The following is a 7,146-nucleotide window of genomic DNA, read 5'->3' as shown; positions in this document are numbered from 1 at the left end:
CTAATTAGCTATTATCAGCAAGTGTGAATTAGGGCTGTGAGCTGTGTCTGGCCTATGCCTCAGCTCTGTGATAATAAGTAAACATAAGCTTAACCATTTCTGTTCCCCCAGACATATGCAGGAAGGTAACACTTCAGGTTTTTGTTAGGATTTCCATAATTGTAATAAAGATTTTTTTTCCCTTAAAGAGACTCTGTAACATGAAAAACCTCCCCTGGGGGGTACTCACCTCGGGTGGGGGAAGCCTCCGGATCCTAATGAGGCTTCCCACGCCGTCCTCTGTCCCACGGGGGTCTCGCTGCAGCCTTCCGAACAGCCGGCGACAGGCCCGACTGTGACTTCAATATTTACCTTTGCTGGCTCCAGCGGGGGCGCTGTGGCTGCTTTCGGCACGGAAATAGACGGAAATACCCGATCTCCGTCGGGTCCGCTCTACTGCGCAGGCGCCAGAAACTTGCTCCTGCGCAGTAGAGCAAACCCGACGGCGATCGGGTATTTCCGCCTACTTCGGAGCCGACAGCCGTCAGAGCGCCTGCGCAGGAGCCGGGAAGGTAAATATTGACGTCACCGCTGCACGGAGGGCTGCAGCGAGACCCCTGAGGGATGGAGGACGGCGTGGGAAGCCTCATTAGGATCCGGAGGCTTCCCCCATCCGAGGTGAGTACCCCCCAGGGGACGTTTTGTCGTTACAGTTCCTCTTTAAGGTTGTCATGCAGTGTGGCGTATCTTTCAAAGCAGAGAGGAAGTTCTGAGTTTAGTTCTACTTTAAAAGCAGGGCCTCAATGCAGTACAGATGCATTACTTGGCAACAACTGAGCAATGGGTTATGTTTATATGGGCAGAGGAGGAGGGATGGCACTGGAATGCTTTTGCAGGTGGGGTAACAAGGGTAATAATGGACTTAACTGGCAATTGCCACTCAGTGGCCCCAAAGGAATACTTTTACTTGTGCTAGATTCTTGTCAGAGATGGCTTCAGCCATCCACCTCAGCTGAAAACAGTCTGGAATTATTACCAGAATTTAGAGCCACTCACAAGTTATTATTATTGTCTCTGTCTCGGCTTTCACTCACTTCCTGCTCTCCTTGCCTGCACAAAAGACAGCAATACAATCCTCACATGAAGGCACTGACAGCAATTACAATTTAAAGGGAGTTTTCTTGCCTATTTAAGAATAAATGATACATTTTGGGAGAAGCTGGTATTTAAGAAACTACACTGAAATGTAGGGCAATCTACTAAAAGACCTTAGGCTGTACACATGATGAATATACAGATGGCAGGAATTTCCATTACAGACTTTCAAGAAATAACCACCTATTTGACCTGGGCCGATCATCTCTCTCTAATACCTTCTGAATCAATGGGCTAGGGTTGTTGCTGGTGTGTGCCTCAATCAAATGTGTATCAATTTGGCAGCTTCTTTGTTTTCTCAAATCAGCTATATAAATTAGAAAAAAAAAATTCCAAACATTTAGGTTTTCTTCTAGGTTTAATTCTGATTTGGACAAATTTGAGCCTAACTATTGTGCTGTTTAGGGATGGTCAGAACTGTCCATTTCCAATTCCACGGAAATTTCAATCTCCGCCAATGCAAAATTTATATTTTGCTGATTTTCCATTTTTCTGATAGCCCTATTTTGGATTTTACGTTTTTCCAATTTTCCAATTTTGGAGGAGTGTTTTACTTGTAATTTTTTTTTTTTTGCATCAGAGAATGCAAAAAAAAAAAAGAATGACAAAAGAATTAGAAATCGGAAAATCAGAATCTTGTGATTGGTCCAATGCTTCAAGTTCTGTGATTGGGCGACAATTACCGAGCTGCGGTAAATGGGATTCCCACGTATTCCGATTTCCATTTTCTGATTTCCAAATTCCTATTGGAAATGACAATTTCTGATCGGAAATGCTGAAATTTGAATTCCGCAGAATCCGATGAGCATCTTCTGCCTCTAAATATAATTCTAAATAACAAGTATAAAATACTTGCAAGCAGGGCCATATTTACCGTAAGGCACTGTAGGCACGTGCCTAGAGGCGCTAGATGATGGAAAGTCAGCTCAATCCCCTCCCCTACTGCTTTCCTCCTTCCTTATGCAGAGTCTCAAGTTGATGGTAAATGAGATTACTCACCCATCCCTTAGCATTCCACTGATGAGATCTCCCTTCAGTGGGGGCACCTCTAGCTACTTAATACTGAGGGTACCTCTGGCTACCTAATGGACACCTGTAGCTACCTACCAAGAGGTGCCTGGCTCTTCTACTGACCACATATGCTATTGCTCCGTTGTTATTGCCTGATGAAGTGGGATCAAACCTGTGAAACGCGTTGCATATTTGGAGTTCATGAATAAAATATATTGACTGTCTTTACTACAATCGTTGTGTGTCTACTTGGAGGAGGTAAGTCCACCACTACCTCCTCTATTTACCAATAATTTGGTTTTTAAGCTCATTTAGCTTCCTTTTATCCTTTTGGTGCCTCTGTTCTCCTGCATAATATTGAGTCCACCCTGGGTGGAGGGTTGAACCCCCTTTTTTCTCATCTACAGAGAGCGACTTCTTATTCCTGAGTGGGGTCAGGAAAATCTCCCCACCTGCCTTTACAGTGGTTGCCTAATGGTAACCCTGGTTTGTGAGTATTAATATTTAATATCTAGTAACCATTTACCAGTACATATTACACTATTGGGGCTCTTGGTGTTCCTTATTTTTATCTGTAGCTACCTATGATGGGCGAGGGAAGTAAGGGAGAAGTGACAGCTGGGACAGCCAGCAATCTTGTGGTGCCCTTCAGCAGGTTGATGGAGGATGAAATCTAGGGTGTCAGGACATCTGTGCCCATAGGCTCCTATGATCTAAATCTGGGCCTGCTTGCAAGTTTATGGCTAAAACAAGAGTGAAGCCAGTGGATTAGCAAGACAACAAGGTAAATTATATTCCTAAATTGTGATAATAATATGGCAGGCTCCACACTTCACTCTCACTTAAAGTTCCCTTTAAAACAAAAATCTATGTCCTCCTCTCACAAGTAGGATATTTTTGGACTTGATCCTGCAAAGATCAGTGAGATCATTTTTATCATTAAATCCCATGACTTGATGATATAACATTTTTAAAGGGTTCAGCATAGCAAATGTGTGAACTCTTTTAAAACAATTTGGTTGTGCATTTGAGATATTTGGACTGAAAGTGACTGTCAGCTGTGACATTTATTATGCATTTTTCTAGGAAAACAAAACTTTTATCCACTATGCAGATTTTTATTTATGGAAGTTGAGATTAAAACCACATTTCATATGTGCTGCACATCTTGAATAAAGATGAGACATTGGAAGCTGAAAGTAAAAGACAGTGTGCTTAGAATAGAACCAGAGGCAGGTATACAAACAAAAAGGCATTACAAAGAATATTAAAATATACTATATAAGAAAACATAGTCTTTTACTATATCTAAAATGGCCACAGATGTAATTTCTTGAATGCTAAACTTCTTCACAGTGCTTAAAATGTGTAACAATGACATTCCTGAAATACATTTTAGATATTGTATGTATGATTGTCACAAAAATATATATTTAATTATGAAAAAAAAAACCTGTAAACCATTATTATCTCCAGGCTGACAGACCATAAGAATGTCAAGACTAGGGTCATTATTTCTCTAGATGAATGGGATAACTTATTTTCTGTATTACACCGCTTTAATAGTGGACCTGGATCCCGATTCATAGTCTGGGTGAAGCTACTATATACAAACCCTCATGCTCGGATTTTAATAAATGGTTGGATCTCTGACACCTTCTCATTCTCTAGAGGCACAGGGCAGGGGCTCCTTCTATTTGATCTCGCAGTAAAACCCCTTGCAGCCCTGATGAGGTCTGACTCACAGATTCGCGGTCTGAAAAAGGCTATAGGTATTGACAAAATAAGAATCCATGCTGATGATATGCTCCTGTATGTAGCTGATCCTGGCCCCTCCCTTCAATAATCCATACACCTCATAGACACTTTGGCCTATTTATTTATTGTAATTATCCGGTTCAGCGCCGCAGTCCGAAAATCTCATGCATCCGAGCAACGTTCACCTCCCATTCATTCGCCTATAACTTTATTGCTACTGATCACAATGAATTGATCTAGATCTTGTTTTTTCCGCCACTAATTAGGCTTTCTTTAGGTGCTACATTTTGCTAAGAATTTTTTTTTTCTAAATCCATTTTAACAGGAAGATTAAGAAAGAAATGAAAAAATTCATTATTTCTCAGTTTTAGGCCATTATAGTTTGAAATTAATATACGCTACCGTTATTAAAACTCATGTATTTTATATGCCCATCTGTCCCGGTTATTACACCGTTTAAACGATGTCCCTATCACAATTTATGGTGCCGATATTTCATTTAGAAATAAAGGTGCATTTTTTCAATTTGCGTCCATCACTATTTATAAGCTTATAATTTTAAATAATATAATAACATACTCTCTTGACGTGCATATTTAACAAGTTCAGACCCTTGGGTAACTATTTATGTTGTTTTTGTTTTTTTTATTGTATTTTTTTTTATTTTTTTTTTAATAAAAAATGTATGTGGGTAATTTTTGGTGTGGGAGGGAAACTGTTTGTTTTACATGTAAAATAATAGTTTTCTTTAATTAAAAATGTATGTGGGTGCAGTTTACTAGTTGGCCACAAGATGGCCACAGTGAAAAAATTCCTAGATGCAAACGATTTCGCATCCAGGAACTAAAGATCAGAGGAGTTGTTTCCTGGGGGCAGAAATACCGCGCTCTCTGGAGAGAAAGCGTCGGTATTTCTGCGGGGAGGTTAGATCGGTGAATGGGAATTATATTCCCATTCACTGATCGGGGGGCTAGCGGGGGGCGGCGGGTACGCGCGCTGGCGCGCACCCGATCGCGCGCACCACGCAGGGGAAGATGCAGTGCCTATCTGGACGAGAAAGCTCGTCCAGATAGGCCGACCTGGTTATAAAGCACATAACATAACATATTACATGGTGCTAGCCTATGGATTAATAGGACCAAGTCCTTTATCCTCCCAATTTATATCTTTCCCCTAACCCTGCCTCAGGCTTCCTCTCCTTTGCAGTGGGCATCAGAGATTACATACTTGAGGATAAAAGGTGTTTAGATCCCCACAGGATGTTGGTTCCCTGAAGTATGCACCTTTATTGCAACACTTCACTGCCAAGTTCCAAGCCTGGTCTAAGCTTCCAGTCAATGTGGAAGGTCAGGCTAACATCTCCAAGATGATTCTCCTCCATAAAGTTCTGTACATTTTATAGAATGCCCCGATTTACCTCCCATTCAACACTTTTGCTAAACTCAATACCCTTATAATGCAGTTCATGTGGAACACAGACAGACATCGCTTTTCCCTCCAGACCCTCCAAAGTCCCCAAAATCCTGGGGGAATAGAGCTCCCCAACTGTCACATCTATTATTTAGTTTCACCTCTCCCCTGATGACGCAAGACTGCGAAACCGGTCGGGAAGGTAACAGGCGGCACCATTGTCTATTGATCTTCGATTGACCATTACATGCGCGCTAATCTTCTGGGGTTCCCTGTTTATGGGCCCCGTATGTGAGTTATCGTTTTTATGTCTACTGCCTTTTAAAGAAATTTTATCTAAATAAACGGGTTACGCTTAGATATTGCCGTTTTTTGTTTTCCTATATAAATTCCTGAAACTTTACCTCCACACGGATGTCCACTGGATCTTCACGACGTCTGATGTTCCCTGGACGTTATCTGTGACATGAGCCATTTCACAACCTTATAATGTGGGTTGTTGGGAGCTGGTAAGCCTTTTCTAGTTTTGATGTTTGGCGGATACCTACCTCTGAGCATTTGATATATTGTGGTGAAGAATTTACCATTCCCTACATACAATGACTTTCTAAACCTGCGCTGACCTTTGATGTATGCCTGACTTCTGAACTTTTGGACATTGTTCTTCTCAGCGGCGGTTCCATTGTCCCTTGGCGCCGATATATTTGCTACTATATATTATTTAGTTTCACAATTATTCCACATTTTTCACAATCTTAGGCAGGGAAGGATTTGCACTTTTTACCGCCCAAAGCCCACTATCACCAGCTGTCCCTGGACCGACAGCATCCTAATCCCTCCCCGCAAAAATGGCAGGGATTAGATTGTAGGCTCCTCTGAGGACAGTTAGTGATGCCAGGGATTAGATTTTAAAGAGACTCTGTAACAAATTTTTCGGCTGTATTTCTTCTGTTCTACATGTTCCTAAAGAAAATCTAATGTGATCTGGCTTACTGCAGCCCTTTGTAGCTGCAGAGTCAGTGTAATAAATCATCTTATCTCTGAACAGTCGGTACTTGTCGTGCCGTCTCTGGAAGGGGCTGACTCTTCATTGTTGTTTAGCTGTTAGGCAGGCCTTCCCTCCACGCCCCCTCCACGCCCCTCTATGCTCGCTCCCGTGAGTTACAGGAAGTCTCTGCTCTATCTGGCTTTGAGGCTGCAGACCAGGAAGAGAGCTGATTGTGTGTGAGATATCTTCCCCTGGCTTTGGAAGGAGCTGCCGGGGCTTTCTGCATGATTCCTGACACAGGCAGAGGGCTCCAGTCTGCTGGCTCGGATAACACAGTCTGCCATGCTGCATCAGAGAAGCTGGGAGAAAGAAGGTAAACAAACTAATGACCTCTTGAGATTCATTCTCTTACTGGTCAAAACGAAGTCTGTATGCAGCTTTCTTTTGTATAGGTGTTTTTTTTAATGTGTTGAGATACTGTACATATACCTATACATCTCTCTCTCTATCTATAAGTATGTGTGAAAAATGTAAAAATAGCTTATTCTTTATCAAAGCAGATTTTTTTTTACATGCTGTAATTGTTACTAATGGTAAAGTTCATCCAGCTAGAGTCCTCTATATATCTTGGCTAAACAGTCCTGTGGCCCCTATACCCTGGCTAACCTTCCCTATGGCCCTAGTACGCTGCCTAACCTGACCTATGGCCCTAGTAAGCTGCCTAACCTGACCTATGGCCCCATAATGCTCACTAAACTGTTCTGTGGACCCATAACGCTAGGTAAACTCTCCTTTGGCCCCTATACGCTGGCTAACCTCTTGTTTGGCCCCTATACGCTGGCTGA

General features: G+C 42.1%; 1 long non-coding RNA gene across 1 annotated transcript in view; it reads left to right on the top strand.

Annotated features, from left to right (window-relative positions):
• Positions 1 to 6,486: 6,486 nt before the first annotated feature.
• LOC137553819 (uncharacterized) overlaps positions 6,487 to 7,146 on the top strand; it is a 3,931-nt gene continuing 3,271 nt past the window's right edge. Inside the window, exon 1 of the long non-coding RNA XR_011027294.1 lies at positions 6,487 to 6,674. This is a non-coding gene — a long non-coding RNA (uncharacterized lncRNA). The remainder of the gene's footprint in view (positions 6,675 to 7,146) is intronic.

This window comes from Hyperolius riggenbachi, chromosome 1 (assembly GCF_040937935.1).
Source record: "Hyperolius riggenbachi isolate aHypRig1 chromosome 1, aHypRig1.pri, whole genome shotgun sequence".
In the NCBI taxonomy this organism is placed as follows: domain Eukaryota; kingdom Metazoa; phylum Chordata; class Amphibia; order Anura; family Hyperoliidae; genus Hyperolius; species Hyperolius riggenbachi.
The sequence above is the reverse complement of the archived record's forward strand: the minus strand, read 5'-3'. Positions and strand labels throughout refer to the sequence as shown.